At 39.4% G+C, this 7,978-nt stretch overlaps 1 protein-coding gene across 1 annotated transcript in view; it reads right to left on the bottom strand.

Annotated features, from left to right (window-relative positions):
* Nucleotides 1–969, bottom strand: part of si:dkey-238f9.1 (chemokine-like protein TAFA-2) — an 84,583-nt gene extending 83,614 nt beyond the window's left edge. The window contains exon 1 of the mRNA XM_035661187.1: nucleotides 532–969. The gene's annotated coding sequence lies outside the window, so the exon portion shown is untranslated. The remainder of the gene's footprint in view (nucleotides 1–531) is intronic.
* Between the last annotated feature and the right edge of the window lie 7,009 nt (nucleotides 970–7,978).

Genomic DNA, 7,978 nt, shown 5'->3' with positions numbered 1-7,978 from the left:
CACACACACATATACACACACATAACTCTGCCTTTTATAATCTTTCTAAAAAAAAGTTTTTTGTATTTTCACACAGAAGAGAGTTATTTCAGTGCCTTTGTACACCTAAAATGAATGGGCAGAAACCCTCAGAGGGAAAACTTGATTTTTGTCTAATTCAAGCATCCAGTGATGATGTTGCCGCACAGATCTGATATCTGTTCTCTGAATCTAGACAGTATGAAGCTGAACATTTCCCAGCCTACAGCTACACCTGCACGCCACTTTCAGTCTACTTTGCAGTAGCTCGCCGGTGTCTCTCAACTTAATAACTATTTATCATAGCGGAAACAATCAATATCCCGATCGATAACCGTAGTTTATTCATAGGTTTCGCAATAAACACGTACTGTTCGGCTTTTAGAAATTCACAGTATAAAAATTGTTTGAATCCAATCACTTCTAGTCAACTCAAGGTTTGTAAAAAAAAAAAAAAAATGGTACAGTTTCACGCACACAATGATATGACAGTTTCAGGGTACGTCAACCTACCTGCCGTTGTGCTGTCAATTAATCCCCCCGAAACGTCCCTTTCATTTATTCTCCATTGTCAGCCACAAAAACCAGAAATGCCATTTCCCTGTCGCTTCAAGACGCCCTCCACAACACATAACCTAAAAACCCCAACTGGTCTACTGTCAGAGCTCTCCCAGACGCACAATCCCTGAGTAAAAGGAGTCTATATGAGGCTGCTGGCCACTTGCAGGCGGTGGACTTGGAAAGTCTATAAAAGTTGTTAGTCCTCCGGCTCTGACTCACAACTTCCCATCCGCCAGAGCGCCACAGCAGCTGGACCACATGCCGGACCGTCGCTCATAGTTTCTGGATTAATATATTTTATTTTATTTTACAATCCTCCTGCCAGATACTGGTTGCAGTTGGGGTTTGGCAGCGTCTTCGTTCAGTTAGAGAAATGGATTGGAGGTGTCCGAGGGATGAGAGAGCAGCCGGATTCATCTCAGTGTTAGTGTGTGTGTGTGTGTGTGGAGGATGCTGCTGGTGCTGTGCTGGTGTTTTAGCGCCACCCAGTGGACGTCTGCTGTCGAGGCCTGTAGGTGGTGACAGGAAGGAGTGCAGACATTTATCTCATCCGGCTTTCAGATGATGGGAACTGGATGGTTGTGCCCTCTTGTGAAGACAGCAGCAGCACTATTTATAGCAGTGGAGTGAATATATGTTCCTTAATGTTGTTACACATCGCTTCACTGTCCTTTCCAACATTATTAGTGTATTTTTAAGTTGACTGGTAGATTTAATATGCTTTTTTTTTTTTAAATCTATTTTCAGCTCCAATATTGAGGACATGTTTTGCAAACAAACCAAGAGGCCAGTTTACGATGGTTTTGGGCAAGGTTCTTGAAGGTATTTTGAGTCAGTCAGTAGGTATATAAAATATTTAGGCACTGTATGAAAGTTATTTGGGTGGGGTTGGGAGGGGTGTTGGATGTTTATTTCATGAAAAAAAACAAGCCACGGGTTTTAAAGATTTTATTTGGATTCACGCTCCACTACACTCCCTCCAATGTCTCAAATTAACAGAATATATTAATAACAAACATAAGAAAATTATGAAAATGCAACCGCTCTCTTTGTAAATTAGCGTATAAAGCCACCAAACGAGTGAGCCGGGAACAAGCGACAGCTCCGTGCTGAAGGGCTTGTTCACAGCAATATTTTCCCGTCCGCCCCCATATGATCTGCATATTGCAAAATGAACCGTGATGGCACACATGAAAACCATCTTTTGATGTAATTTTTTGATCTTATTAGATCGTACACATGTAAAATATGACATAAATTAGATATGTGGGGTAAGAAAAAAACAAAAGAACATCCTCCTCCCAAAAAAAGTAAGACTACCTTGCTACCAGCAATATTAAGAAATGACCTAAGCGCTCTCTTTCTTAATCGACTACGCCTCCTTCCCTAATAATTTGTGTACAGTCCCTTACTCAGAAGAACTTACGTGTTATGACATGCATTAGGCTCCTGACTACTCACCCAGGTTATGATAATACATCGGTTTGTCTCTGACATTCAACGTCCGCTCTCCTCGAGCATTACTGCCCGGTCTACAAAGGCTTCCCCCCAGTAATTGCATTATCATCTCTCGATTTCTCAAGCAGTCTCTTTCGTCTGCCCCCCCACCCCACTCAACCACCTCACCCTCCCCCAAAAAAGGCAGGAATGGGTGGAATAATCAATACCAACCTTTGAAATAGCCTGTGGAGATGGGAGGCAAGCATTTGGGTTTGGAGTTGATTGATTCTGGACACCCTCAGAGAGTGTTATCATCATAAAGCAAGGCCATCTACTTCATAGACAGCTACATAAACACACACACTAGGACACACACACACACACACACACACAAGCAGAATCAAAGGGCAGAATACACAAATCCCAATGGACCAAATGCAAAAAATGCCAGGCTATTATCAGTGACCAGGCTGAGCTATAAAATCCAAAGCAGATAGGCAGAGCAGAGCCAGGGCTTCACATCACCTCATAATTGCCTATGAATAGAGAAGCTGTTATTTTGATTCTATTTACGTAATTTATGATATGATTCCGAAAGTTATCAAGTTTCTTTCTTCCTCCCTCTCTGTCTCTCTCATGCACACACACTCACACACTGACAGAGGAGATGACCTCATTAATCTTTAGTGCATTGTATAGACCTATCCTGTCATACCCCTGACACTGTGGTTTGTGACACAGCTCTGCTCATTAAATCATATGACAGGATGAGGTCAGCCGTGAGGTAAGGTGTCTCAAGCTGTGTGAGAGCAGATAAAGCCAGCAGTATTACCGACTCTGAGAGAGCTCAACAACAAATGTATTGTAGGTGGCAGCTGAGGTGAGTCATGAGGTAATCCCGGTTAGTGAGCATTTGGCATCAAAATCAAATAAAAGTCTCTGGTTTTGTCTCTTTGAGGTCACACCTCAGGGCAATGAGAGAAACACACATCCGCTGAGTTTGAGGCGTCATGTGATTTGGCACCTCGCACAGGAAACCTCAGTACCTTTTTAGGTCTCGTTACTGTAGGTGGCACCTCGCATAACACTCATCATCCTATGCTTGTCATGCTGTGATTACTTTCACTTCACACAGGAAAAAGGAGTTGTGGGGGCTCCGTGGCCCAACATTGATTGTGGTGGTTCAGCTTAAAATAACAGCACCCTGCAGGGAGAAGTGCGAGCCCTCTGCCTGAACCCTCACTTGCCTTCCCCGCACAAGTGTGTTTGAAGACAGTGGGACGTCTACCAGAAAATTGCAAGTGGAAAAATAGGAGGCATAATGGCCTCAGGAATGGAGCTGGCCATCAATAATGCAGAGGAAGAGGCAGTTAATGCCCCCTTTAATTCAACAGGTCTGCAGACGCCGGGACAGTTATTCTTCCTCGGCTGTAGATGCTCGAAGAGAGGCAGCTGCATCAGGCTTTATGGCTTTGTGTGCGGTTGCACTGCTAGGTCTTTCCCCCCGACCTCAATCCAGATTGCTGAGCCATTAATGGGTTTTCATCACGGGCCCTCTCTAATGGAGTTTTCAACTTCACCAACTCGTTCAGATGCCAGTGGGGAGCTGTAGCGTCAGAGAAAGAAATAATGTCCACACAAAATCAGAATATATGAACTCAATTTAGTCTGAACAGTGAGAGTACTGATAGCTTCAACAAACAAAAATAGGGCATAATGTTACACCGCAACAATTACCATATAGAACGTGTATTGTCTACAGTTCTCACACAAGAGAATAAATCTGACTTTTTTGTACTTGTTTTCTGTTTTTCATAATATTTTTTAGTAGACCAATCCAGTCATGAATATAGGTCACATAAACCTTCTTCCAGGAGCTTTCTTGAGTAAAAAGGGTCCAGTTCTAACACTTTCAGGCACTGGGTATTCTTCGGAACCCTCCAATGTGCTCAAGGACTCACTCATAATAAAAAGGGTTCCTCCAGATGCTGTGAATTGAAGACATGTGCTTGCTGGAACCCCATGGGGAGGTCAGAGGTTTCTGCAGAAGCTTAGGGAATGTAAAGTGTTCTTACAGGAAGGTTACTTGAAGCACACTCAATGTCAGGTTAATGAAGGTTACTTGAAGCACCAGCAGCAATGTCATTTTACGTTCTTTGAGTACCCAATTTGATATTTGAGTAACCACACCATATGTAAAGGTTGTAAAGGTGTGTGAAAAGATTACTAACTAAAGATTACTAACATTATTTGCTGCTGATTGAGGTATTGGTAGACCAGCAACTCCCGTGTGCTGCGAGGTAAAATTACTGTTGTTGTCAATTAAGTCTGGTGCCTTTGGAGAGAGCAATAATGCTTCAGCTTCCTGTTTGAAAGGGCTGTCTGACAACAAGGTATAGCAGTGAAAAGTACAGTGCTTAATATGTATGTTACTTTATACCACTTAGTTACTTTAGAATTCAAATAAAAAAGATGATATTGCTGTTATGTGTGTAGCTTCCCCCTGATGTATATAGTACCTGTGAGCCAGCACCAAAACAAAATATGACACAGGATGAAAACCTTGTTAAAATCAAAGTTTCTGCAGTATAGATTTGACTACAGTACATTCATTTTGTATTGTCACACAATGAAATATGAAGTGTCTCTTTTTCTCTTGTCTTGTTTTCTCTCCTGATGATCTGCATATCAGATGACTTGGTGACTTCTCACAAGAGATCTGTTTCCCTTGGATTCAGGGCAGTCTGCCTCAGCAGCCTCTGACAGAGAAGTAGTGGGTCATTTATCAGAAGAGAGATTAAATCGTCATCCACTGCTGCTGCTGCATGTTGAGAGTACTTCATCTTTGCAAAAGGAAATAAAAGGTTTGGGTTTTTTTATTCCATCCTTTAAGGCAAAGAAAATCATTTAATTTCCTTTTATCACTCACCAGCATGTGGTGTTGTCGACAATAAAACAGCTGTTATTACAAAAAATGGTCAATAAATAGGTTATAAACAGAAAATGTGTTAACGTGTGCATCCCACTGAGCGATAGAATTAGACAACAAAACTTCCATCTGTTTAAAAGGTCAACAAACATGCAGTAATGATAGGTTCATAATGACCCTCTTCTACGGAGCCATTGTTTTTTCCCATGGTACTTTAGCTCCATCTACTGGACAACATGCACAGGTGCAAACACTTCTCTGTCATTAAAACAGTGCACACAACCTCATCAGCACCCTTTCTGTGGCCTCTTTATTTCAATAGACTTTTTTCACAGCCACCATTTTGACATGAAATCGTAGGGTAAACAGGTTGCTATGGTTCTGTTCCATTCAGTTCAAACAGAGTCAAGATGCAACTTCTGTACATGCTGACTTAGTTAGTATCATTTGTAATGTCTGTGTTTACTCTACTAATTACTAATATATATGATATAATTTTATTATTTTGCGGTTGTAGTTGGTTAACTATCCCAACACATAATATTCCATGAGTTCATCTTATATAATATGTAAAATCTAGTAAAAAGTAAAAGTTAAAAATACAATAGTTCATTTGTGAGTAGAAGTATGAAGTAGAAATACCTGGATATACTCAAGTAAAGTAAAAGTAGCTGCAATTTTTACTTGAATAAATCTGCTTAGTTACTTTCCACCACTGCAACTGTCAAACAAATGTAGTGAAATAAAAACATATGTAAAGTTCAAATACATAAAAATGAACTGAAGTGGGTCTACTTGAGTGAACATACTCAGTTATGTTTACCCGCTGTAATAAACCCACAAACACAAAGCAAGCACAGGACACAACTATATGGTCTACAGTGTGTCCTGGCTCTGCTTTCATTTTTACTTCCTCCAAAGCTAAAGAAAATTAATTAAATTAATTAAGTATCAGTGCAGATGACATGTTGCCCATATGACAGGATGATAAAGAAAATAAATATATTTTAAAACAATTTATAGTTGATAAAAAACAGTAACAAATATAAGAATATCATAAATAAAAGCAGTATTTTAATATATAAGTGTTTATATATAAGTGGGAGAAATAATCAGGAATGGGTTGATGGATGTTTTCTTTACCTGACCACAGAAACTTCAAATCAGAATCACTTTAAAACACATATCAGCCTTGAGCTTTGTCAGCTGAATAACTGTATTAGATAAAAGTTTATGATTATGTAACACAGTCACAGGCAACTCTTCATGTACCATGAGTGCTGCTCCTCTTTCAAAATTGGACCAAAACAAGGGCTCTTGTCTAATGCCAAACTCCAGCTCCTTTGTACTCTGATGAACTCAACACAGTGTCACTGTGCTTTAGTGATGAGACTGTGGTGAAATATGGTTGCCAAGCGTTCTCTATTAAAACAGCAAACACATTACAGTTGTGTAAGTTGTGTCCTGTTCCTAGGAATCCTCCCTAAACCAGAAACCATGTTTTACATATCTGACATTATATTGTTTGTGTTCTGTCGACTGCAGCCTTTATGGAGGATGTTGTAATCAATGACTTTCTTAATGATTAGTCTTTTTTTTACAGATGCTTTATAGATCTGTCACAATAATAAGAACAACTTTTGGATTGTCAGTAGTTATTGTTGTTTATCCTCCTCCAGTGTTTCATTACTTTTAGCTCTTTAGTTCATCCAATCAGCAGTAGACCTACCTGACTCTTATCTTCTGAAAAGGAGTTGGGAGTCTTGTACACGTTTACAATGAAAGACTTGATGAATAGTTACAAAAATACTTTATTATTAATTTCAAGACTTTAAAAATCCCCCCAGACATATTGTAAGACATATATACAAACAGTAAATACACATTTACTAATTAAAATCCTTCAAAGGGAACCTACTCCGTCATTAAAAAAAAATCCAGAATCTATGAATATACAAGTTTTCTTAAGGGACATCTCCTACTTCACTGTAAAGTATATTCTCAGTGTATGAGCAAGATTGTACATCTTAGGGATTTTTAGTGAACACAGAGAAACTTTAAGCAGACGAATGTGAAAACATCCTCCTCAGAGTCAAACTCTGCACATATATCATCCTGCACAGTGAAGCTCAAACACCCAACTGTAGGAACAAGAAGAAAAACACATTTTAGAGAGGAAATTTAGGTGCACTGTGTAACGTTTTGGAGGATCTATTGGCAAAAATTAATATAATAACAGTATATATGTATGTATAATTTTGTTAGAATGAGCCTTTTATATCTACAGACACAGCGGGTCACCTTCCATAAAGTCTGCCATGTTAAACTTAAGGGGAGGGTGAAGCGAAGGAGTTGCTATCTGAAACTACACCACTAGATGCCACTAAATTCTCCACAGTGGTCCTTTAACAGACTTTCCAACTTTTGCTGCTGGCTTCCTGTATTAGAAAGCGAAACCTGGATGAAAGCAAACGGAGTTGGCGGATACTCAAATAGATAAATCTATTAAAGTCTCTCTCTGTCAGATTGTGTAAATGTAGTGACATAAAATGTGTTTGAGTAAATGTAATGCACTGTCGCCTCTTCATATTCATTACTTTAAATGTATAACTGCAGAGGTGATGTTTTATTAAAAAGTGAGACACACATTACATCACTTGATAATTGATTGCTCAACAATCAGAGAGATGCTTCACATCCTGGCAAACCATTCCCCCCCTATGCCTTACAACTGATCTATAAAGCATTATTTCTATATTTATCAACCTTTAATAAAGTGATAAGTTATTCAAAAACCTTTAAAAAAGTTAGCTTTTATATATTTGTATAAATATGATCTTATGACCGTAGCTAGTTGGCCAAATGAATGGTCATCAATCCACATAAGAAGGTATCTCCCTTAAATGTATTATTGGCTGACTTTCACATTAAGGTCAGTGAGCCCTCGGGACTACAGCAGCCTATATTTCCTGTAGCAGATGAGATATTGCGTTAGTTGGAGATTTTTTGGGGTGGGTGTGTGCGTGGGTG

This window comes from Morone saxatilis, unplaced genomic scaffold, assembly GCF_004916995.1.
Source record: "Morone saxatilis isolate NCDOM2014 unplaced genomic scaffold, NCSU_SB_2.0 Contig18, whole genome shotgun sequence".
Taxonomy (NCBI): Eukaryota; Metazoa; Chordata; class Actinopteri; family Moronidae; genus Morone; species Morone saxatilis.
This window is presented reverse-complemented; position numbering and strand designations above follow the sequence as displayed.